This window comes from Pinus tabuliformis, chromosome 3_1 (assembly GCF_031772625.1).
Source record: "Pinus tabuliformis cultivar Carrire ecotype Pingquan chromosome 3_1, CPIR1, whole genome shotgun sequence".
In the NCBI taxonomy this organism is placed as follows: domain Eukaryota; kingdom Viridiplantae; phylum Streptophyta; class Pinopsida; order Pinales; family Pinaceae; genus Pinus; species Pinus tabuliformis.
The window spans coordinates 156,546,268-156,571,617 of record NC_142301.1 but is presented as its reverse complement, the minus strand read 5'-3'; positions in this window follow the sequence as shown (position 1 = coordinate 156,571,617).

Genomic DNA, 25,350 nt, shown 5'->3' with positions numbered 1-25,350 from the left:
GAAATGAGGCTTACATCACAGATTGGGGAATACAACATGGATTAAGTTATCTTGGATCTAGGATCTAATGCCAATGTCTGGCCGAAGAAAACTTGGAAATTAATGGGTAGATAGAAGTTGCAATGGTCAACTATCCAGTTGAAGATGGAAAAGCAACAGAAGATTGTCCCTCTAGGAAGATTGTCAGGAATCACAATAGACATTGATGGAATGCGCACTACAACTAACTTTGAAGTGATTGAGATTGTGGATAACAGTAATCCCTACCCTGTGTTGCTTGGATTGAATTGGGCATTTGATAACATGGATATAATTAGCTTCAAGAAAAGGCAAATGATATTTGAAAGCAATAATATGAGAGTTATTGTGCCATTAGATCTATCGGAGGGAGAGAGATATGCTGAACCCGTCAGAGAAGAATACAACGTGGATGACATCGATAACATTTACCAAATAAAAGAAAAAGAAGAATAATGGATTAACCCTACCATAGATGGAAAATTGACTAGGGAGCAATATAGTTCTTGCACTTCAGATTCAAAAAATGAATTGGAAAACTGGCAGAACAGGTTGCATGAAGTGTCTACAAGATAATGTGCAAAGATCACTATAGTAGTGTGTTTTATGACAGATGAAGTATGTGACTTACATTTATATGATGGTTTGGGTGATGTAAATACTTTCTTTAGAGATTATGAAAGACGAGTACTCGAATGTCAGAGACTGTTAGCTTTAGATCAAGCACTGAGGGCTACTCCTACTAGATGGTGGGTTACTCATAAGAAAAATATAGGAGATTGGAAAAAATGTAGAAGGTTGATGTGGGTAAGATTTGGTCAATTAGAAACAGAGATCATAGACAAGTATGATGGCCATAATGATCCTAGAGACCACATACATCTCTATATGGCAGCTTGGGGAGAGATTCCGTGAGAAGAATGGGTGCATGGCTTCATCCATACCTTGGAGACAATTCCTCATAATTGGTATATAGAAACCGAGCTTCGACATCGTACTGCTAGTTGGGAAAATATGGTTGATGGATTCATATTGACATTCAGATTTCAAGATGACTGTCCACATATAGACACAACCCTAAATATAGTTAAGAAGAAGATTTTTGAAAATGAAGTTCCAGTTATCTGGCAACCTGATTGGGCTACGTAGATACGCAATGTAATGGAATGCTATAATCTCACTGCCGAAGAGGATGAAGATCCTCACAACATTGACATTAAAGAGTTAGAAGGTCATCGCAAAGTAAATGGACCTGAGATAGAGATGCCTGATATAACGAAGCCATTGAAGACAAGGAAGGTGAATATAGGGTCAGAGGATGAACCAAAGTACGCAATAATAGGAGATTACTGGGATGATGACATAGTCAGCAAGATAACATATCTCTTGCATGAATATCAGGAGTTGTTCCCTACTAAGTTTTCATATATGAAGGGCATATTAGGAGATTTGGGAGTCATGAGGATTCCTCGGAAGCCTGATGCGAAGCCTGTCAAGCAGAGACCTTATAGAATGAATCCAAAATACAAAGAGAAGCTGAAAGAAGAATTAGACAAAATGTTAACAACTGAGATAATTGAACCTGTCAAAGATTTTGAATGGGTAAGTCCCATGGTGGTTCAAGAAAAGAAAAGGGGAAATTAGAATTTGTGTCGACTTAAGGAAATTGAATGATTCATGCCTACATGACCCCTTCCTTACAACTGCACACGACATTGGGACACACTAGCTACTACAGGAAGTTTATAAAGGGGCACGCATAGATAACTGCACTGATGGAGAAATTATTGAATAAATATGTGACTTTTCAATGGAGCGAAGAGTGCCAGAAGAGCTTGGATGTACTGAAAGAGAAGATGGTAACTGCGCCTATTTTAGTTTTTCTGGACTGGAAAAAGGTGTTCCATGTACATGTTGATGCATCTTGCATAGAATTGGGTGTAGTGCTAGAGAAGCTAGGAGTAGGGGAAATTGATCATCCCATAGAATTCGCAAGTAGGAAACTGTCCAACGCACAAAAGAACTATAGCATGATAGAAAGAGAGGGATTAGCTATGGTGTATGCATTACAAAATTTCAGGTACTACTTGTTGGGAGCACATTTCAAAATGCTCACTGATCATTCCACACTGAAATGCTTGGTGAATAAGCCTATTTTAGGAGGAAAGATATGTCGACGGTTGTTATTATTCCAAGAATATGACTTCGAAGTTATAGTAAAGCCATGGAAATTGAATGCTGGACCTGATCATCTATCAAGAATAGAGATAGGAGAAGAACCCACAAATATCAAAGATAACTTGCCTCATGCACAAATATTCACAATTAGAGTCGAAGATGATCACTTCGTGGATATTATTCAGTTTTGGGCCACAGGAATGGTGCCCGCGGAGTACACTATGAAGCAAAAGAAGGATTTGGTCGTTCAAGCAGCTGATTTCTCATTGATTGCTGGACACTTATACAAAATGTGATCGGATGAAGTACTATGCAGATACGTCCCTAAACATGAATTACAAAGTATTCTGGCAGAAGCGCATAGAGGAGTCGCAAGAGGGCACTATGCAGGAAAATCCATTGTGCAGAAAATCTTGAGAGTTGGGATATGGTGGTCCACAGTACATAAGGATGCAAAATAATTATGTCCATCATGTAATGTATGTCAAAGAATAGGAAAGACATCTAGGAGAGACGAAATTCCACTAGTGCCACAAGCAACTTTGTAAGATTTTGAAAAATGGGTGATTGACTTTGTTGGACCTATTAGTCCACCAAGAAAGAATATTGGTGTGAGGTATATAATCACTACAACTGATTATTTGACAAGATGGGCTGAGGCACAACCAGTGAAGTATTGCAACGTAGAAACTGCTGCAAAGTTCATATTTGAATATATACTATCTAGATTTGGCTGTCTAAGATATTGTGAGTGACCAAGGCACACATTTCTTGAATAAGACTATTGAGGCACTAACTAAGGAATTCCAGATTTATCACTAAAATAGCACTCCTTATCATCCTCAGGAAAATGTCACAGTGGAAGCTTTCAATAATATTATGGAGAATGCATTGACCAAGGTATGCAATCTAAATAGAGATGATTGGGATTTGAGAATTCCAATAGTGTTGCGGGCATATAGAATAACATGCAAGAAATTGACAAGGAAGACACCATTTAGGTTGGTATATAGACAAGAGGTAGTTATGCCTATGGAATACATAGTGCCAAGTTTGAGAATTGCATTTTTCATAGATATGGAAGATCCTGACATTATGAAGGAAAGAATGTCGCAGATACTAGCTCTAGAAGAAGATATGTTCGTAGCAGGGTTCTATCAGCAAGTATAGAAAGAAATGGAGAAAGCCTGGCATGACAAGCATATCAAGAAGAAGACATTCAAAGAAAGATATATTGTATTATTATATGACAAAAAATTCGCAAAGTTCCCAAGAAAATTTAAAACACATTGGTTAGGACCATATGTCATCAAGCACATCTATGATGGTGTTGCAGTTCAGCTTGCAAAGTTGAATGATGATCTCATTCCGGGACGAGTGAATGGTAGTAGATTGAAATATACAGGGTCAACTCCATCTCTGTAACTTCACACTGAAAATTGAAAGGAAGGAATTCTTAGTACCACTCGCAGTTGAAAGTTGGCAAATGGCTATAAACTACTATGTAGAAAGGGACTTCGCTGAAGGAAGATTACTGCATGATATTTAGGAATATGAAAAAGTCTAAAGGAATTGTGACAAAGAAAAGGTGACTGTGCCATGAGGAAGAGTTCATCGAAGTTGGCCAAAAATATGACCATTGGAAGGAAAAAGCTACTGTTAAAAGGAAATTATTGTTAAGGGATGCGGGAAATGGCCATTTATGAATCACAACTAGTTGTATCTAGCCCCATACCTGAATTAAATGAGAAAATATTGAAGAAATCATGACTATGGAATTCAAATTTGTTATGAAAACCACATCCCGCGCCACATATGACACTTTCCTATTTGGAGAAATTGAGAAATTGCATAGAAGAGAGCTATCGTATGTCTGAGAGAAGTTTTGAAGAACTTGTTGGAATATTTTCAAAGAAAGGATTAGCGGTTATTATGGAGGCACAAGGAGAAAAGGTATCCATGTCCCCAAGACGCCAGAGGTTTTCGAGAAAGTAGGTGCCCACAAAAACACAACCATAGAAGAAGCAGGAGAAGAGACTAGCTGAGGTCTCTGGGGCGGAACTTAGGTCATCCCCGAGGAAGAAAACACAAACAAAATTATGCACAAAGAACAAAGAAGATAAGGGGAAGAAGCCGATGTAGAAAGGAAAGAAGTCGATACATCAAAAGGTGCCTCAATAGATCAAAAATAGTGAAGAGGAGGTCAAGTTTCAACGCATGAAAACAGAGGACAAAGAGATTCCCGTTGTGCTCCCACCTTACATGCCACCAAGAAAACCAAATTCCAAGCCCGTTAAGGAGACCAAGGATGGAAAGTTGGACGTGTTCACTCCATTATTGAAGGAGAAAATGTCTTTTGAGGGCGAAGTGTTGGGGAGGATCCCCCAGCTAAAGATGGAACACTAAGACTTCAACAATCGAAGCAAATACCCTCAATTTGAACCAAGGTATTTGAAACAGGTTCAGTATCTAGAAAGTGGAGTCATGAGGATGGAGCCGTTCCAGTGGGCTACAGGATTACAGAGAGCAAGCATCCTGAACATGATGAATGTGCCACACTTTGGTCGAAGCACAGCCAGTCTAATCTATGTGCGACAAATCCTCGCACTGGTACATGACAAATGCATTTGGCTAGGGACGAGGATCATGATTAATGAGATATTAATCAGAAAGATAAAAACAATGCATCATCAGGGAAAGGGCCTTGCAGAAGAATTTGTGGGCAAGAATAAGGATAAGGAGATGGCATAAATGATGAAGTAAAAGTTCGGCTTAGTGATGAAATTGCGGGGATATGACATCAACTCCATTGATGACCAATGAGTGCATTTTGTCGTGCACATCTTGGCAAGAAAGATAATGAGGAAGTGTAGGGCCAATGAGGTGTCTGCAATGGTAGTATCCTTGGCTGTGCAGTGCAGCGCAGGAGTCCATTTTAATTGGGCTGCCTATCTATGCGAGGAATTTTTAATAGATTGCAGGGAAGCACATGAAGAAGGGAATCCATTTCACTATGCTTGGTTTTTAATACTCATCGCGTTGATCACATCAAAAGAACTAGAAGACTAGCAGTTTCCATCTGTCAAGGTGGATGTTTGTGAGGCAGTGAGGTATGTCTCCCTCTGGTTTACTAAGGAGATGACACGCACAAAAAAAATAGGATTTTATTTGTGGTGATGGAAATGGATCTACACATGGAGGTGAATCAACATCCAAGGCTGTCACCTAGTTTGTATAAGTAGTATTGTCACATTGCAAATTTCAAAGCAGACTTCCTCAGAGCTTATGTGAAAGCGATGAAGGACCAAACTAAGACATAGAACCCATTTCCATACTTAGTAATTGAAGACGATTTGCTCGTCGTAGTACAACAACGACCGGAAGAATGGATGAATCCACTTGGTGGAGCAGTTGGAACAGAGAATGGTACCCCACATGATGCATGTACAAGTGGAAAGGATGCAAAGGTGGAAATAGAGGAAACAAAGCAGGAGCATGAGGAATCCCTCAGTGATGTAGGGTATCAGGGGAGTCGCGTTTAATTTTCAGAAGGAGAGACACAATTGCGGCAAGCAAAAGGAAAAATCAGAGGCGGTTAAGCCCAAGGGCGTAGAAACACTTTTCCTCACTAATGGGGACATCAACGCGATTAGAGAGAAGGTCCAGAAGATCACGGTAGAGACCTGGGATAGAATTAATGATTGATATAGAAATATCTTGACACAGAAAGGCATCCTGGAGCTGAAGGTGTTGACGCAAGTAGCAAAATAGCCAGAACAAAGAGCTCAATCACTGCAGGGAGAGAAAAGGATAGAAACACAATTTGGCATTAGAATTGTGCAACTGCCAGCTGGGGCACTTCATTGGTACTCACCATAGGAAAGAGAGCGATAAAATATGGAAGAATGTCAGCATAAATATTCTCGTGCTGGCCATTCAAATGCTGAATGAATTCCATCAAAGTTTAACAAATGAGCTGAAGGAGCGAGAGCAATGAACCTCGACGATGACAATGCAGACGGAAAAGGAGAAAGTTGCACTGAAGAAGCAGCTGGAGGAGGTGGCTAAGCACAAATATGATGCAATTCAACGATAAGAGAAGTTGGAAAAATCTATCCAAGGGAGTTACAACACAGTCTTGGATGTGGAGATCGATGACGAGGAACCACCAGCAGAAAAGGTTACAAAATTCGCCCTCGCGATCAAGAAATCAAATAACACATTGGCAAAGCTCAAATTTGACTATGAAAGTGTAGATAACAGAGCTACAAATAAGGCTACAGCCAGCCACGCCACCAAAAGTATGGAAGCAGAGACAGAAATATTTAAAGGCAACATTGAAAGGCATCTCTAACACAGTGGCGGATTGCGGGAAGCTATTGGATGACACAATGCAAATTTGGACCTCACTACACGAGGACCCAAACATCCAGAAAATCGAGGAAGAATTATAGGTGAAGAAGAAGTAGCGCGACGAGATATTGGCAACTATAAAGACCTTACCAGTCTTGCAGAGACTCACCAACATCACTGAAGGGAAGAACCTCCAAAAGCAGACAGATGAGCTTCGGAGGAAGCAACAGATATTACAAGCATAGACTCATCCATGGAAAGATGAGGTGAACCAAGGAGATGAAAGATGACAGATCAAACGTTGAACATATTATGGAGACTTGCATTCCTATGAGCCAGGACATATGAGTAGGTGATGCAAACGGAAAGCCCTGAAGCCGAGTCTATATTAGTCAGGTGTAATCTAATCTAGAACAAGAGATCTCAAATGTATGATTTTTGTAATCTATAAATGTGACAATTGAATACTCTTGTAATTTTGAATAGAGAAATGTTTCTCTCTTATCTAGGATGGATTCATAATGGTGTACATATATGTTATATAAGCTTTAGTTTCCTTTCAAAGGTGGTTAAGTTTCTAAAGTACACCAAATTTCAAGGAGGTTTTATTTTTACGGATAAGATAGTTATGTGAACCCCATAGATATAAAATTTAATTAAAATTTAGAATCAATAGGGATTTATATTTAGATTTAATTAAAAAAAATTGTCTTAAATTTTTTAAATGTCATGTGTATAGTATTCATGTTGAGCATGCAAGAAAGTTTATAGATATATATGCATGGAGCATACATATTTGGTTTCTAAAACCATTTCAATATGTAACCACCAAGTTGATATATTATTTTACTTAAAATGGAAATTCAACAGTCTAGGTTATGAACAACATTGAAATATTTGTATATCATTAATAAATATGTCATGTGTTAGTTTAATATAAAATATGGAAAGAGTTACACACATACTTCATATTGGAATGTAAAAAGTGCAACATATATATATATATATATATATATATATATACAAAAAATCGAATAGAACTGATTTGTAGTTTACATCTTGACATCTAAATTAAAATCATTGTAATTTAACATACATTGATTGTGCACTAAAAGACACTTTCTACAAGCCAATATGACAACTAAAATTGTTATTTTTTAAAATTTTACTTCTTGAATGCTCTTAATTGAAGGTCTTAAGATAAGGAATTGATTGAAATACTTGAATAGGCAAGTAAATTTAGGAAAGTGCATAAAATTATAGAAACATATCTTTAATTTTTTAAATTAACATACATTCACTGCACTAAAAAACACTTTCTACAAATTCAATATTAAATTGATGTACATGGTATGTTTTAGTTTATTTTAAGTTTTAAAGTGACTTGCATCATAGTAAGATTGTACTTATTTCCTTAGTCTATGAAACTAGAATCCAAAATTGTTATTTTGTAAAATTTTACTTATTGAATGTTAAATGAATGTCTTCAGTGAAGGAATTGATTGAAATATTTAATAACCAACTAAATTTAAGAAATTTCATAAAATTATATAAAATTATCTAAAAACATATCATTAATTTTTTTTGGTATATTAAATTCCAATACATATGACTTATATCATGTATTATGACTAAATTCTTGTAGATGACCTCAAAAGAAACAAATTTTAATAAAATAAGTTATTAGTTGAATATTACTAGTTGAAGACATCTTTTAAAATTGAATTTATTATGTATTTTAATCCTATTTGTGTTTTTTAATTGAACCATGAACATATATTTTAGTTCATGTTAAGTATCAAAATGACTTGCATCATAGTTGAACATTGTACTTATTTTCTTAGTTTATTTACTGAGAATTCAAAACTGTTATCTTGTTAGCTATGTATGATAATAAACTATCCATATCAAAATTGTTAGCCTCACTGTCATATGTTAAAACAATTCTAAGTCCAAATAATTAAATTAATTAAAATCATGAAAGTTAGGATTTAATCTTATCGTTCTAGATTGAGTTTGTTCTTCATGGTTAGAAGTCACTTTAGGCTTAGTTGGTTGAGAGATTCTCTCCAAGTAATTAGGCTCCTAGATTAGTGTGTTGTTGAGATATTTTCTCAACCATAGTGTCCAAGATAGACGTACTATCTTGAGACCAACTTCCTCATATATTTATTTTTAACTAGTATCATTATTTGTATATTACATTAAGAGTGTGAGGAATATAATTCAGTGAGGCTCTTTGGCCTTTTCCGCCATGTCTGGTTTGGGTATATTTCTGCGATTTATTTTATGAGTGTTTTATTAATTTATTAAATTTCTATAGGTAGTATCAGAGCTATACGGAAATTCTGGGTGTATGCAAGGTTTTTAAAGAACGAATTATGTGTTGTATGAAGGCATGCAATCTACAACCCAGAGTTGCACCTTTACATCAACATTCAACGACAATTGGTCATTGTGTAACTTGCAAAATCATAATTTGTAAGTTAACTTGTAAACAAATTCAAGTAACATTGAGTTGAATTGTAAAGGTGCATTCTCGGTCGAAACCGACACCAAAATTGTGAATTTATAAGAGGTAAAGTGAGTCAATTCTCCTCAACTAAGTCAATTAAGTGAATCAATTCTCTTCAAGTGAGTCAATATCATTTGAACTTGTCATTGTAAACATTGGGTGAATTTTCAGTGGCATCCGACACCCTCATCCTTGTACAAAATCCAAGCAAGTGTGAAGTTAATTAAAGCAAATCAAGCAAGCATAAAATTGACTAAAGCAAGTTCAAGCGAGCGTGTCTAAGATCAACAAGGGTAAAGGAGGAAAACGTCTTCAAAGTGCAAAACAGGAGATTAAAGATTTGAAAGATTGCAATCATGAGTTACAGAACAAAGTTGAAATACTGGAATGGAGGTTGAAGCAGAATCAAACCTTAATCAATCAAATGACCAATACATTAGAAGCAGCAAAAGATTTTCAAATTGAGCTCGAAGTGAAAGAAAAACTCATTCATGCACTTCAAATTAAGTTAAGTGAAAAGCAAGATTTACTAGATGCACAATGTGTAGAGAAGACAGATGCAAGTTATGACACAGAAGACCTCATCATAACAAAAAAAGAAAGTTGTGATACAAGTGATCTTATTCAACATATTAATAAAGGTTGCAACACAAATGATCTAATCAAGAAAGTTGATATAAGTTGTGACACAAATGATCTCAACCAACCTGTTGTACTACTTAATGATGCAACAAGTAGTACCAAAGACAAAATTGATCAGCTTGATCTGAACCGTTAATGATTGATGCCTGGTGTGACACAGAAGGTTTAATAATTCAAGGACAGAATGTTAGCAGCAGTAGCAAGTATGAAGAACAACAGCAAGATATTCTTTCCAAGAAGTTGATCATACCTTGGGAAAAAATCTCCTTCAACAAAGATTGACATGGCCTACGGTACAACAAAGAAAACACCTTGTTTGTTCCAGATTTCTCAAAGTCAGTTCAGTTTGTAAGTGTCGGTTTTCTAGACAATGATCAGAATATGGTTAAGTGTAACCATTGTAAGTGAAATGGCCATATGGAGAGTAAATGCTTTTACCTCCATCCTTGTCACCATTGTGGAAAGAAAAATAATTCATCCGACAGATGCTACAAGAGAAATCAACCACCCAGAGTGAAGATCAATTAATCATGGATTGATCCTTGGAAGTGGTCATATAGAGTCAAACAGTTGTCTATGTGTTACCAAAGGATTCAGTCTCACACGAAGACCAATTCTACAGTAAAATGAAGATGGTGAAACTCTCCTACACCGAAAGGGGGGAAGTTCAAAAATCAAGTGAAAATAATTGTCTCTCCTTTCAGCTGACAAAGGGGGCAAATGATAATGGAATTAAGGGTGGTTGGCAGACTGAAAGTCTCGACAACATCTTCAAATCAGCCAGTGGGCATTATCAACAAATAAGCTAGTGGGCACCGTCAAATTAGCCAGTTGGCATTCATCAACATCAAATCAGCCAATGGGCAGTTTCAACACCAACAAATTCGCCAGTGGGTGTTCTCAATATTTTTTCAGTGGGCAAGCAAATTCGCTAGTGGGCGTCATCAACATTTTTTCAGTGGAAAAAGGATGTTGATTGAAAGCAAAGGACAAATGGATCCTTTTGCAGCTTGGTACATGATGGAGTTGCCAAGAAAAATTTCAGAGATGACTCAGACTTGCAACTGACTCGTGTTCTCTTCGGATTAGAGTTTTTTCAGCATCCAGCTTTGGCTGTTTTTCAGGCAGTGTTTTTTTGAGGATCAACACTTTCATCATGAGGACTTGGAGATGGTACCAGGTTCTTATTTTGGACTTATCATTGAGGGGGGGAATGTTAGCCTCACTCTCATATGTTAAAACAATTCTAAGTCCAAATAATTAAATTAATTAAAATCATGAAAGTTAGGATTTTGTTCCTCATGGTTAGGAGTCAATTTAGGCTTAGTTGGTTAAAAGATTCTCTCCAACTAGTTAGGCTCCTAGATTAGTGTGTTGTTGAGATATTTTCTCAACCATAGTGTCCAAGATAGATGTACTATCTTGAGACCAACTTCCTAATGTATTTATTTGTACTATTATCATTATTTGTATATTACATTAAGAGTGTGAGGAATATAATACAGTGAGGCTCTCAAGCCGTTTCCTCCATGTCTGGTTTGGGTATATTTTTGCTATTTATTTTATGAGTGTTTTATTAGTTTATTAAATTTCTACAATAATATATACAAATTACATTATACACATGAACATCCATAAACTGAATTAATAAGCATCCATAAACTGAAATAAGGGTCAAATCATTGAGTTGGGTTACACTTTTTATCGAAATGAGAGCGCATTTTGTTGAAAAACAGATGCTCGATCGAGCAATTTTAAGCGCTCGATCGAGCTATTGAGGTGCTTAAAAAGAGCTCGATCAAGCGTTTTAAAAACTCTCAATCGAGTCATTTTCTAACCCGAGTTAGTGGCTCAATCAATCCCTTGAGTCTTATGATTCACCATTAATATCATTAATAAAAAGTTGGTAAGGTTGTGAATGAGTTAGTTTTTTAATGGCTCGATCGAGCCACTGGTTAACCACGTATGTTGCTTGATCTAGGGTTTCTTTAATGCTCGATCGAGCAATTTGAATTTTGAATTTAAGTTCTTGATCGAGCTCTTGAAGTCCTAAAAATTGCAGTTGCAACACCTCTTCTGCAACCCCATTTTGCACCCTATCGGATTTAGGGCAGAAATTGTCTTTAAGTGGCGAAGTTAATCACATTGAATTCGTGAAAGAATCCTCTATCCAATGGCATATGAATTTGACACTTTCAAATTCATATGATATTTTTCATCTAATTTTTTTTAAACATATCACTTGAAATTTTTTTGGACAGTTTCAAAGGTGTTGAATAAAAAATCAATAACATAAAATATACCGAATGATTTTTTTTCAAAAAATACCAATATATTCGTTTATGAGTCCTTTTCAAAAAAGTACTCTTGGTTTTACAATTTATTTAACTAGTTGAAAAAAAATCTCACGTGAACACATGTGTTTCCAAAATGCGATTGAAATATTGATTCGCCAACTTCAAAAAATAATAAAAATATAATTTTTTAATATGAAAAACTTAGTTTTCTCTAGACCATGCTCATATATATATATATATATATATATATATATATCTATTAAATTACACTTTTTAGACTAAGTTATGCTACATGAACACACATATATCTCTTAATTTTAATGAAAATTTGCAAGGACATATATTGCATTTAATGGAAAATTGAGAGATTATACAATAGAAAGTTTAAAAATATATATATTGTTAGGACAACAACATAATTCTCCACATATTGTCTTTTTACTCTAAATCAAAATTCATAATTCTTATATGAATTTTGAGGGGTGTAATTCAATAAAAGAGGAAAAACTTGAAATCTCATCACCACATTTGGCCCAAAAGTGTAACCCGACTTCATGCTTTCACCCATAATGTTCATGCATCCATAAACTATCCATGTATGAAACTATACAAATTTTGTACATCACATGTGAATGTGCCCTATGAAATGGGCCTGAAAATATACAAATTATCGATGATCCACTCTAAAAAGTATCGCTTCTAGAACTCTTATGTGTGTTCCGTTGTGCAGTGTGAGCGTTCATAATCTAGTATTTCAATACAACGCATTCAAATTCAAATTAATTAGAGCATTATTTGTACAAAATAAACAACTTGGAAATAAATGATTTTGAATTGTGCATTTAAATAGTCCCCTACATGTGACTCAGTCGAGTGCAAATGGAAGTCAGGTGGGATGGGGGTCTGATCAATTTGGGTTTGGTGCTCCCCTTCCTATGGCTCAATTCCTCCATACCTAGCATCCCACTCATGTGTCCACATAACTACAACATCGACACCCCTCTGCATCTGGGCCTGTGTACACAATGGAAAAGACAAATTATAATTAGTCTATGAATTAATTAGCATGCATACATGTAAATTAAATATATATATATATATATATATATATTGAAATCTTAGGAATAAAAAAATTCACCTCAACTATTAGTCTATGAGTGTTATGAGGTGGCGGTGGAGGTATAGGAGACTGATCCATGGAACATGCACTAGAGGAGGCTGCTCTGGCTAGTCAACTGCCCCCTCAAATGACCTCAAAAGCTCATTTGTGTAGCTGGGTTGTGCATGCATGTTATCATGAAATTATTAATATAAATTCAATATGATATGAACTTATTAATATAAATAATGTATAATTTGACGATAAGAGTCAAAAGTTCTATATATATGTACCTGGTCTATGTCATGTGGGTCGTGCACCCTCCAAGTGTCACAGATGGTATCACAACACATACGTGCATATGACAAAAGTTGTTCATGCCCTAGACTCTCGAGATATGAATAATCATGTAATGCAATTGGTGGGCCACGAGGAAATGAAGGTGGTCTTCTCATCTCTCCACTAAATGCGACGTGCAATGACCAATGTCCTCTACATGTTATCTACAATGGTATGCCTAGCCTCAGTGCCAAGTTGTGGCTACTGCTCTAGCTTCGTCGTCACTACCATGCTATGAGATGGTCGTTGCAACAATATCGAAGTTGGTGCTACATGTGTAGGGTCCCTACGAGCCCTGACATGTTCATAAATATGTCCCAAGTCGGGTCCATAAAACTTAGACATGGTGCTAGTGTAATCCAACCTCATATGTAGCACAATTTCCACATATATATGCTTTGTAAAGTAAATGGGGACCTGATCATGATGGGGGAACTATCCCCAAGCTCTAATGAATCAAGCATAAATAAAAGGGGACGCATCAACATTCTTAAAATATTTTAGTGGAATCAGACCAACATGTTTAGCACGAAAGTTCGGAGGGATTTAAAACAACTCCCACAAATATCAATGTTCTTGGGTGGCACCTTTCACCGTCTTCCAAGTATGTGGGCCTCTGACCTCAAGCCTCCTAATCCTATGTATGGAATATGGGAGGTGGCTTTCTGGGCCCACCCTCTAGCATGTCTCGATTAATTTGTTGATGCTATCTAGAATCAAAGACAAACTACGCCTAGTAGGTGAAATAGCATAGATTTTATGTAGCTCTCGTGTGATCCATGTCTGTTGGGCCCTAACAACCTCAACTATGATATTGGCTATAGCATTGTTCCACGGAGGGATCGACACTGCACTTTAATCCTCTTATTTATCCTTCTAAGGGTCTGCAAATCATAAACATAATTTAATACATATAACAAACTAGAAGCATAATAAGATATATATTAAATTCAAACACATCAGTTGAAGAGGATTTAAAAATTAAAGACAATTTCAATAAATAAACACATAAAGTTTAAACATGATTTAAAATGCAATATGTATACCTGCAACAGATGAAGAAGGTCCACTATTCATAGCAAGATCATCAACAGAGACATAAACACTACCTATGATACTGCGACTAGTGTCAGATGGAGAATCAATGAGTGGAACCGACACTCTAGTATGGCTACTTGATCTAGCCCAACCATGTATGACAGACCCCCCAACACTTCGACGGGTTGTGGTTGGGGGGTGTATGGGAGATGGTTATGAAAATTACATATAATACATATAATTGATCCAAGAAAAAAATCTTGACATAGAAAGAATGTTGACAAGAAAACCATTTATAAACTCAAGTAGAATAATCTAGGCTAAAGTCCTAAACTAAATAGAGTGTCTATTTTGATAAATTATCAACCAAAGTATTGAGTTCCATGTAAACACAATCGAAAAATGTGATTGAAAATCTAACTTACACTTTTTCCCATTTATAAATAATGCATTTTATTCATAAAGGAGAAATATGTAATATATGTAAAAAATTGAAATGAACCTATTTGCAAAACTAATAAAACTTCATGCCAACCAAATACTCCATAAGACAAGTTCTTATAATGTTTGATTTTGACACATGACATGTACTAGGTGCAAGCACATGAAGACAATGTTTCTCGTATGACACACTACATAATGAAACAATATGGTACAAATTAGAAAATAGTCAAAATGCTTATATATTCACTTTAAATGCACTTTTCATCGTGGATTTAATGTATGTATCAATGATGCATTGTTGAAACTTATATATATATATATATATATATATATATATATATATATATATATATATATATATATATATATATATATATATATATATATATATATATATATATATATATATATTGCGTTATATAGTTAAACCCATGTTAGAATATGGCTTGATCGAGGGTTTGTTTAAACACTTGATCAAGCTATTTTTAAGTTCCTCAAAAATTTGATTGAGTGCTTAAAAATTGCTCGATCGAGTGCTTAAAATTGCTCAAACGAGCATCCATTTTTCACCAAAATGCACCCTCATTGTGACAAAAAGTGTAACCCAACTCCATGCTTTGACTCCTCATGGTTTTCAATTTTAGCAATTTTGTGGCACATGGTGGTTTAGCATATGGTTTTATACTTCTAGTTAAGGAATTATGCTCGTAAACTAACCTAGATTAATGGATTAGGGGTTTTGTATGTTGTAGGGTCATATATGTTATATTGAAAATAATGAAGTTGATCGATGATAAAAATTAAAGGTGCAACTCTAAATGATTAGTAGGTTTTCCTAGTTTGGGTTTCCAAGGTAAATATTTGTGTAATATGTGATTTCCATCATTTTTTTTGTTTATTAATAATTTGTGTATGCATTGGATTATTCTCTAAGGTTTAAAACCTACATTTGGTACCAAAATGATTAATAGATCCATGGGGATATTGTTGTGGCTAAGGATTCAATTATCTTTTGTATGTGATAAATATTGTTGCAATGGGAGCTCTATGGTGGTGATCCTTGTGTTCCAAAAGATGGAAAGTTGTTTGAAAATAGAGATTGACAAATTTAATGGGAAAATGTTTTAGTTGTGGAAGCTCAAGATGGAATATCTTTTAGTATACAAATATCAATGGATCATTGTGAATCTGGGTACTACACCAATGGGGATATTCGCAAAAGATTGGACCAAGTTGGATTGGAAGGCAAAGAGCACATACAATTGTGTTTCTTAGATACAATATTACTAAATGTTTTAAGAGAAGCTACAATAAATGCATTATGGAATAAGTTGGGGCTTTGTATTAGTCTAAGTCTCTGATGAATAATTTATTCTTGTAGAAAAAGATGTATAACCTAAGGATGTATGATGGAGACTCGATGACAAAGCATCTAAGTGGTTTCAATATTGTGGTAATTCAATTAATGTTTATTCCTATTAATTTTTTTAATGAATATCAGTGTATTAGTTTATTGTGGTTTTTAATATACTTGTAGGATAGCCTGGTTGTAGCCATCGGTAGTAATGCAACTACTTTAAGTTTTGACAATGTGGTCTCATCCTTGTTGTCAAAGAAGACAAGGCATAAAACCAAGTCAAAGTGAAAAAGCCTTATTTGTAAGAGGAATTTTATAGGATAGAAATAAGAAGAAGTCCTCAAGTGGGAGGTATAAATCTAGAGGTATATCTAAATTTTTAGTAAAATTCATAAAGAGATGTTGAAAATGTAGAAAAGAAGGGAATTCAAGAAGAATTGTAGATCCATAAGCATTGAAAAAGGAATGGAATTTGATGATGCTCCCTTCAAAGAAGAGAAGACCTCCTTAAAGGAAGGAGAGGATGTGTACTTGAATTCTTCAAAAAAAACATGCAGATCATGACATATGGTTGATAGAATTAGGTGCCTCCTTTCATATGACTCGCTCTAGGGAGTGATTTTGCAAATATGAAAGATATGATGGAGGCGATATTTCTTGGAGATAAATCCAAGCTAGGATCACAAGATGAGGATAATTAAAAGTGATCCTCAAGGATGGAAGAGTTTGAACACCCTGTTTCTACACATTCTAGGGATGGCTAGAAACATGATATTTGTAAGTAGGATGAGATTTGTAGGTGTAACTATTGTGTTTGAAAAGGAAACCTACAAAGTGGTTCAAGGAGCAATGTTATTACTAAAGCGAGTTCAGATTGGAACTCTATACAAGTGTTGGGAAACAATTTTAGTGATGTGAGTCATAGTTCCATTTTTCTTGAGGGTGGAGATGAAGAAGCAAAAAACCATGTTGTCTTTAGAGGAAAGACGATGCTATGGCATCAATTATTAGGGCATATTGGAGAGAAGGGATTTCAAGCACTGTATAATGAAGGTATGTTTGATTGCACTATAGATCTTGATTTCTATGAACACTATGTTTATTGCAAATATAATTAGGTAATATTACTAATAAGTGCTACAAGGGCTAAGGGGATTAAGGAGTTAATACCTAGTTTTATGTTTGGACCTATTCCTATTCCATCACTAGGAATATTTGTGTACTACGTCTCATGTATAGATTTCTCAAGGAATACATGAATTTATTTCCTCAATTATAAATCTATGTAATTGAAAATTTTAAGGAAGTGAGGGATCTTGTGGAATATTAGACAAAGAAGAAAATAAAGGTGTTGAGGATAGATAATGATGGGGAATTCTATGGGAATGAGTTCGAGGAATAATATGAGTAATGGGGTATAGCCAAGGAGAAGAATACACCATACACACCTCAACAAAATGGGGTTGCAGAAAGGATGAATAGGAAATTGATGGAAAAAGAAAGGAGCATGCTTAGTGGTGTTAGGTTAGGATATGAATTCTAGGAAAAGGTAATGGGTACTACATGTTCACTGGTAAATCGATCACCCTCATCAACATTGTTTGACAAGAATATGCATGATGCATGCATTGGAAAGAAACCCTCTCTTAAAAATCTAAGAGCTTTTGGTTGTGATGCTTATGTAGAAATTCGAAAGGAAAATATGAGTAAGGTGGACAACAAGGCAAAAGAGTGCATCTTTTTTGGTTGTAAATATGGTTTAAAATGTTATAAGCTTTGGAATCCATAAACTAGGAAGGTTGTTTACAACCAAGATGTTGCCTTTAGAGAGGCTAAGGATGTTTTCACATAGGAAGTCCCTCCAAGGGAAAAGTAACTAGACATAGTGGCATTCAAGTAGTAGGATGAAGAATTTGACCCAAAAAGGGAACATGATTAAGAAGAAGAACAACATGCTTTGGTATTGAGGATATTGATTTAAGAAAGAAGGGAACTAAAAAGGTATATTCCACCTAAATTTCATTATAGTTTTACTTTGTCAGTGATTAGTGAATATTACAGGATTGTTTGGGAGGCAATGAGTTTATAGGATGGTAAACTTTGGAAAAATGCCATGGTCAAGGAAATGACGGATTTTGATAAGAATGAGGCTTTAGATATAGTTGAGTTTCTAGCTAAAAGAAATCCCATTGGCAAAAGATGGGTGTTTAAAAAGAATTTAAATTTAAAAGGTAAAGTGGAGAAATACAAAGCTCACGTATTAGCAAAAGGTTATTTCCAGGAGAGGGAATTGAATTTGGTGAAGTTTTTTCTCTTGTTTCTAAGTTAACTTCTATTATATTTGTTTTATCTATTGTTGCTACTTTTGGTCTTGAAGTAGAATAGATGGATGTGAAGACAACATTCGTACATGGGGATATGCAAGAAGAAATCTACATGAAAAATCCAAAAAGGTTTTATGGTGAAAAATAAGAAAAAGCTAGTTTGCAAGCTAAAAAAGACCTTGTATGCATTAAAATAATCTCCAAAGATGTAGCATAAAAAAATTGATACTTATATATTAGGACTTGGTTTTACAATGTAGGAAGGCTAGGATAGTAAGTATTTCTTCTAGTTTTAAGATTTTTCATTATAAAAGGTTTTAGGATTTGTTAAATTTCATCCAAGTCTACTTAGACATACCACAACCCTACAAAATCATTGAGATAAAAATCATGTCAAAAAAAACTTCCTTTTCCCTAGAACTAGAACTTAGCATTTGTACAATTATTTTCAACTTGACTAAGAAAGGTTTTTCAACATCGCTTATCATTTCTTCGACACTATAGTTCGAATGTATCTTATGATGGATGCTAATACCAATATATTTATACAAATGTGTTTCTTCTAAGATCTAGTTATTGTAAACAAACATTTGGTAAGTGACTCTTCTATAATTGATGATTATATCTTGTTATTTTTATTAGTACTAATAGTCATTCCAAGGTTGGTGCAAAAATATTTAAGAATTTTAGGCTTCTTTTAGAGGTCAATAAGGTTCCTTGCTAAAAATAGAATTCCATTTACACACAAGAGGGTGATGATAACTATCCCTATGAGGTTTGTGCAAACATACGTTGCTTGCTCTAGAAATGGTTCTAATTTATTTACAAAAATATTAAAAAATGTAGAGGCCAAAGGAAATCCGTACTTGATCCCAATTAATTTCTTCCCTCGTTGCTTCTAAATTAATAAATATCATATAACCTCATCATTACAGACCTCCTTAAGGACTATTCCTTTTGAAAGGTGGTTTGAATCCCTTCTCCCTTTGATCTAACTTTTCATTCTTATCCAAACTCAAAAGGGACCCTAATATCTTCTAGTTTCTGCCAAAGGTTATTTTAAGGGACCGTAAAAAAGATTTTATGATCCAATAAAACAACATTGGAGATTATCTTGCTTATTTCGATACTCTTCATCGATAATCATAAGAGTAACCAGATTATCTAAAAGTGACTTGATATCTTCAAAAACCAAATTGTTCTTTAGTTATCTTCTAATGGTTTTCTAATCATATTCTAATCTTTTTCTCTAAAATTATAACATACAATTTAGCCATAATACAATTATTCATAATGATCCTAGAATTTGAGAGGTTATTTTTGTCAACCACTTTTAAAAATAGAAACAATGAGGCTTTTTGTAGAAAACTAAGGAAAACCTTACTTATCAAATTGAAAAGGTTGTGGACTTTAAGAATAAGAATAGAGATACAAATCTTTAGAATTTTTGTTTAATATTTTTTAATGTTTTTTTCATTACAAGACATTTGAATCCAAACAAAATATTTTTATGTTCACCTGGGGTAGCTCAAGTGGTGATGGCTATGGAATGAAGTCTCACTGAACCGAAGATCTTGGGTTTGAATCGTGTGCTACCCTCCCCCGTAGCGGGGTGAATAATGGACATGTAAACTTGAAAATCAAAGAGTCATACCAAGCTTATAAAAAAAAACTCAATATTTTTATAATAAAAATATTATTTATTTAAGAAAAACTTTTGGTAGAAATCGCATAGGAGTATTTTTGCCAACGTGTTTCGAACCATCCAATGTGGTTCATCGTCAGGGCAAGGTGAAGTGGCAGATCATGACACCAACTTAAATAGAGAGCATTCTAGAGACCTCAGTTCAGTTAGCGATTACAATAAACAACTAGTTTATGAATAATATTTTTGAATTTATAATATTAATTATTAAAATCAAATTATATTAAACAAAATCTAATAATAAGTTATGGTCCGAAATATAGTTGAATAAACAAAATAAATATCATTTATTATTAAAATCATTTAACTGCTATTTAAAGCATTGAAAATTTTATAAATATTTTTAAAAGATAAATTCCCATTTTTACTAAAAATATAATATTCTTAAATTTTTAAGATAAAAAATCTAATTTTTAATAAAAAATTATTATGTTTAACATAAAAAAAGAGTGAAAATGAATATCCCAAAAATATATATATATATATATAATTGTTTCTTTATTTTAATCGAAATCTTATACAAATTAATATATATATATATATATATATATATATATATATACTTATAACATTTTGAATTGAAAAATGCTTTTGGATACAATTTTGTTATAAAATTATGAAATTCATTTTTAATATTATTTAAAAATTAAAAATATTTTATAATATATAATTACTTTAAAAAAATCATAATATATTTAATTCCAAATGAAATAAAGAATGGATTCACTCACTATTTTATGGTTGGAGAAGTGTAAACAAATTGGATCACTCATTCTTATATAAAGTGAAAACTAATTGGTAAATAATAACTTGAAAGTTAAGATAAATTAATGACGATGCATATAGTGAGTAAATTTTTAATTTGATTTAATATATTTTTAATAATTTTTTTGATGGGTTGTGAATGATATTAATAAGGGTATTTTGGGGTTGAGTCTATTACTTTGAGATGTGATGGGAATTTATGATGAGAGGTGCAATTCGCTCTAACATGCAATGACATGCACAATACAAGATGGTCAGTTTTTGTTATAAATTGGCTCATGCAATGATGTTTTGGGCATTTTGTGAAGAAGAGGGGCAGAGGTGAGGTTAAGACCTCGACCTTCCTGTTGTTGCGAGAAATCTTGTACATTGTTGAGGAGTTAAATCTATATGTGGGTGAATTTGTGTTGTGATGATAGGTTATTGGCTTGTTGAGGTCCTATGGATGAAGTGGTGGGATGGCATTGAAGTTGGATGGGTGGAAGCTGCATTGTGGAATCTATTCTTGGAGGTTGACGGCTTGTGGAGACGCTCCTCCTTCAGTCCTGGTGAGGTGGTGCGGGTCGTTTTGTCCCTAGTCTTGTTTTTCTTCCGTCTTGTTTTCCTACATCATTGGCTTGGGGTTTTTGGAATCCTATCTGTGGATTGGGAGGGTTGTGAGCAACGTTTTTGTTTTTTCTCTAGCTATCTCAACTAGATTTCTTTGGTGCCTATGATGAGAAGGTTTGGTATTGGAATGTTTGTGCTTGACTTCTTTGTTGGTCTATGAGTTCTTAGGGAAAAATTTGGGGTTTGGTTAAGCACCTCTCTGCGCTCCTAGTATATCATAATTCCAAGAGTTTACCGTGAAGTTTTCCCTTTGGGAAACATGTGGCTTTATTTTTTGCTAATTGTGCTAGGGTATGTGGGTTCTGATGCTGGAGTATCCACTTCCATAGGGTTTGAGATGGTGATCCCTTCAAGTGGCGTGGTCTATTTGATGAGTCTAGGTGATGAATCTATAGGGTGGTGTCAAAGCCCTGGGGGGGTTATGGTTGGTGCATTCTCATGTTTCTTTGCAGGTCGTGGAAGTTATAATAAATGTTATAGGTGTGGCGCCTCTGTCCCCTTCATGCCACCTAGGCAATGCATGCATTGCAAGGGGGTGAGGGAAGCAACCCACAAGGCCAACATAGTGCGAGGCTTTTCACCCAGGATTCTACTGATATGTATTTCAATTCTATGTCACCTGAGATAAGAAGAAAAATTCACAAGATGGAAACCCAAGTTAGGGTGGAGAGGAAATCCCACTCAGATTCGTAAATTATGAACAAGGTATCTACTTGGATTCCAGACCCTGGTCACACTAGGGGACTGAAGAAACAATATTTGAATTCAGTAGCATTACATAGGTAGATGAAAACTCTGGTGGGGTTAGTTTAGTAGGATAAATAAGTTGAGAGGTATAATGTCTTTACCTCATTGGAAGACATTAAAAGAATGTTGAGGAACTAGCACTCCACCTTGGATAGGATGGATGCAAGGCTTGCCCATGTGGAGGGACACTTACCATGTGACTCTGACATTGCTTCACCTCTAGGATCGAGTACTAGAGATCTATCTACCATTTCATCTTTTGAGTCTGAATGATTCTCTTGCATGTTAGCTTTTTAGTTCTATATTATGTATGGTTTGGACATCCTAACAAAAAGGGCTTTTGCAATTTCTTTTGTAATTCGGATCTAGTTGTACGACCTACCAAGGTTTATTTAAGAAAGTTCTGATCATTGGGAATCTTAGTAGCCCAAGAAAAACACATAAAAATCTTCTACTAGATAAATACTCCAACTATGTATATCTGAACATTTTTTAGTAATATAAAATATTAATTAATTTTTTTAATAAACATTTTAAAATTTTATTTTTTAGGGATAATAATTTAGTTTTATTTATAAATAATAATAATTAATTTTAATAATGTTAAATTAAATTATAATACTTTTTTTTCTAAATTAATTGAAAATTAACTTAATCTAATTTTAATAGGAATAAATCGTTATAAATATGATGCTTTAACTAACCTCTTTTGATTTCAAGTAAAATGGATAATTATAAATTAATTTGTGAAATCTCATTTCAAATGAATTTGATGATTGTAAGCTATTATTCTTTCCTTGAAGTCCTTTATAGCACTAGCATTACTTTACTTGAAAATGCATATGGCAATACCTTACCCATATCCAACATACCCATATGGTCCAGTTTATTCCTTTATAGATAATGACAAATATAAAGTTGATGCAATATCCTTCCTAAAATCCTCCAATGGTGTGTACATTTAAGAAATTTTAGAATCTTGGGTCTATCCTTAACATTATCCTTCTTTTTAAATTCCTTCTTTTTAAATTGATTAATTATATTAGCATGTAAGGACAAAGTATAAAGGACATGGTATATGGTCCAAAAGCAAGTGACTCGGAAGCTCCAATGACTTGAGAGGGGGAATTTTAAAGATTATGTAACTGCCATATGCGTACGCAGGCTGTAATATCCTAAGTTTTATATTTATTAAAATAAAAAAAATTTATATAGGGTGTATTTTTAAATTTCTAGTAGTTGGCTAAAACGTCAATGATGGACAATAATATAATAGGTTTTATTTTACTAAAAAATTGTGCAAGAAAACCATGGTCTTTTTATATGGAAGGAAAGGGAAAAACTTGTCCACATGGTCTTTTTATAGGGAAGGAAAGGGAAAAACTTGTCCACTTGTGTTTTTTAATGGATTTGTAATTGGATAATAATCATGAACACATGTCAATCAAATTACATCCTTTTCCATCTAAGTAGAAAGATCTATATCTAACTCATAAACAAAAGTAAAAACCCTTTTATATTTATTTGCAAAATTTAATGAGAGCAAATCCTTTAAACTGACCGTAAATTAACCTAAGCAAATGAACGAGATTTTGTTAACAAAATGAAATCCATATTTTGCCACAATGAGATGACTCCAAATCCATTGTCTTTTTGGTTCATTTTTTTTATAAAGATTTCTATTATCAAATGCTTTCTGATGGTCTTCAAGGTTTTTAGCAATCTTTCTTTCTTAATTTTCATAAATAAAAGTCATAGTCTAACTAATCCGAGGAATTGCCCGGAAAGTTATGGAAATTCCGGTTTTATTTAGAGAAAATCTGGCAAGAATTTTTGTAAATCCAAGTTATAGTTGTTAAACTTCAAAATTTTAGATGTTCTAGATGTTTTTGATGGTGCTGAATCCATTTCCACCATCAAAAACACGATTCCAACACTGCATCTACAATATTTTTCTGAAATTTTTTTGCCCAGATTCCGGCCACTTTTGGCCGTCCGGGCAATTTCTCCGTCTCAATAGACGACTCCTAAATAAAATGACCCAATACTTCCATAATGATGCAAATTGAGCAATTTCTCTCAATGCCAAGAAAAAAACCGTACAAACATAATTCTAGTATTATCCAAGACCAAGACCAAGATATAGGTTCCCTATGTAAAGGATGTCTTCTATACCCTTATAACCCTTCTAAGGTTTTTACGTAAGTCCATATTCTAGAATAATTCCAAGTTATTCATAAAGTGGATACAATCAACTCTAGAGAGGTCTCTGATTAAGTTTGGCCAAATTAAAGGGATGCACAAGTAGCTAAGATTTTCTAAAGCACAAATAGATTTTGAGGGAAGAATGTGCTAATCAATGAAATCAAAGAAAATTGATGATATTATTTCCAAATATTTAGGAAAAATTAAGATTCCCCATATTAAATAAACCATGTGATAATGGAATACAAGGTTAGGAATACTTGGAACATGTAAGAGAAATCTTTATAATAACTAGCTTAAACATGGAGTTCAACACTGATAAAACATTGATTTTTATCTTAAAGACTAATAAGTACATGCCTAACCAAATAATCCAATCTTATTACAACATTGTTCCTAGGAGTCAATCATTCGAAGTTTAATAATCATGGTATAAATGTCCACTTTAACATAGAGGGAAAGAGATTTAAACCTTAAACCTCTCCCATATAAAAAACAATAACTTTTACCAACTGATCATGCAATAGTTTCTATTATTTATAGCAAAACAAATATAAGTATTAACAAACCATTTATTTTAATAGTCCATAAAGATCAAACTCTTAAATTTAGACTTTGCTTTCAATATTTTTAGCACCCAAATGTTTAATCCCCCACTATTATTGTAATTAATTATGCTAATGATGTCTGCATGTGCATGTAAATGTATAACAAT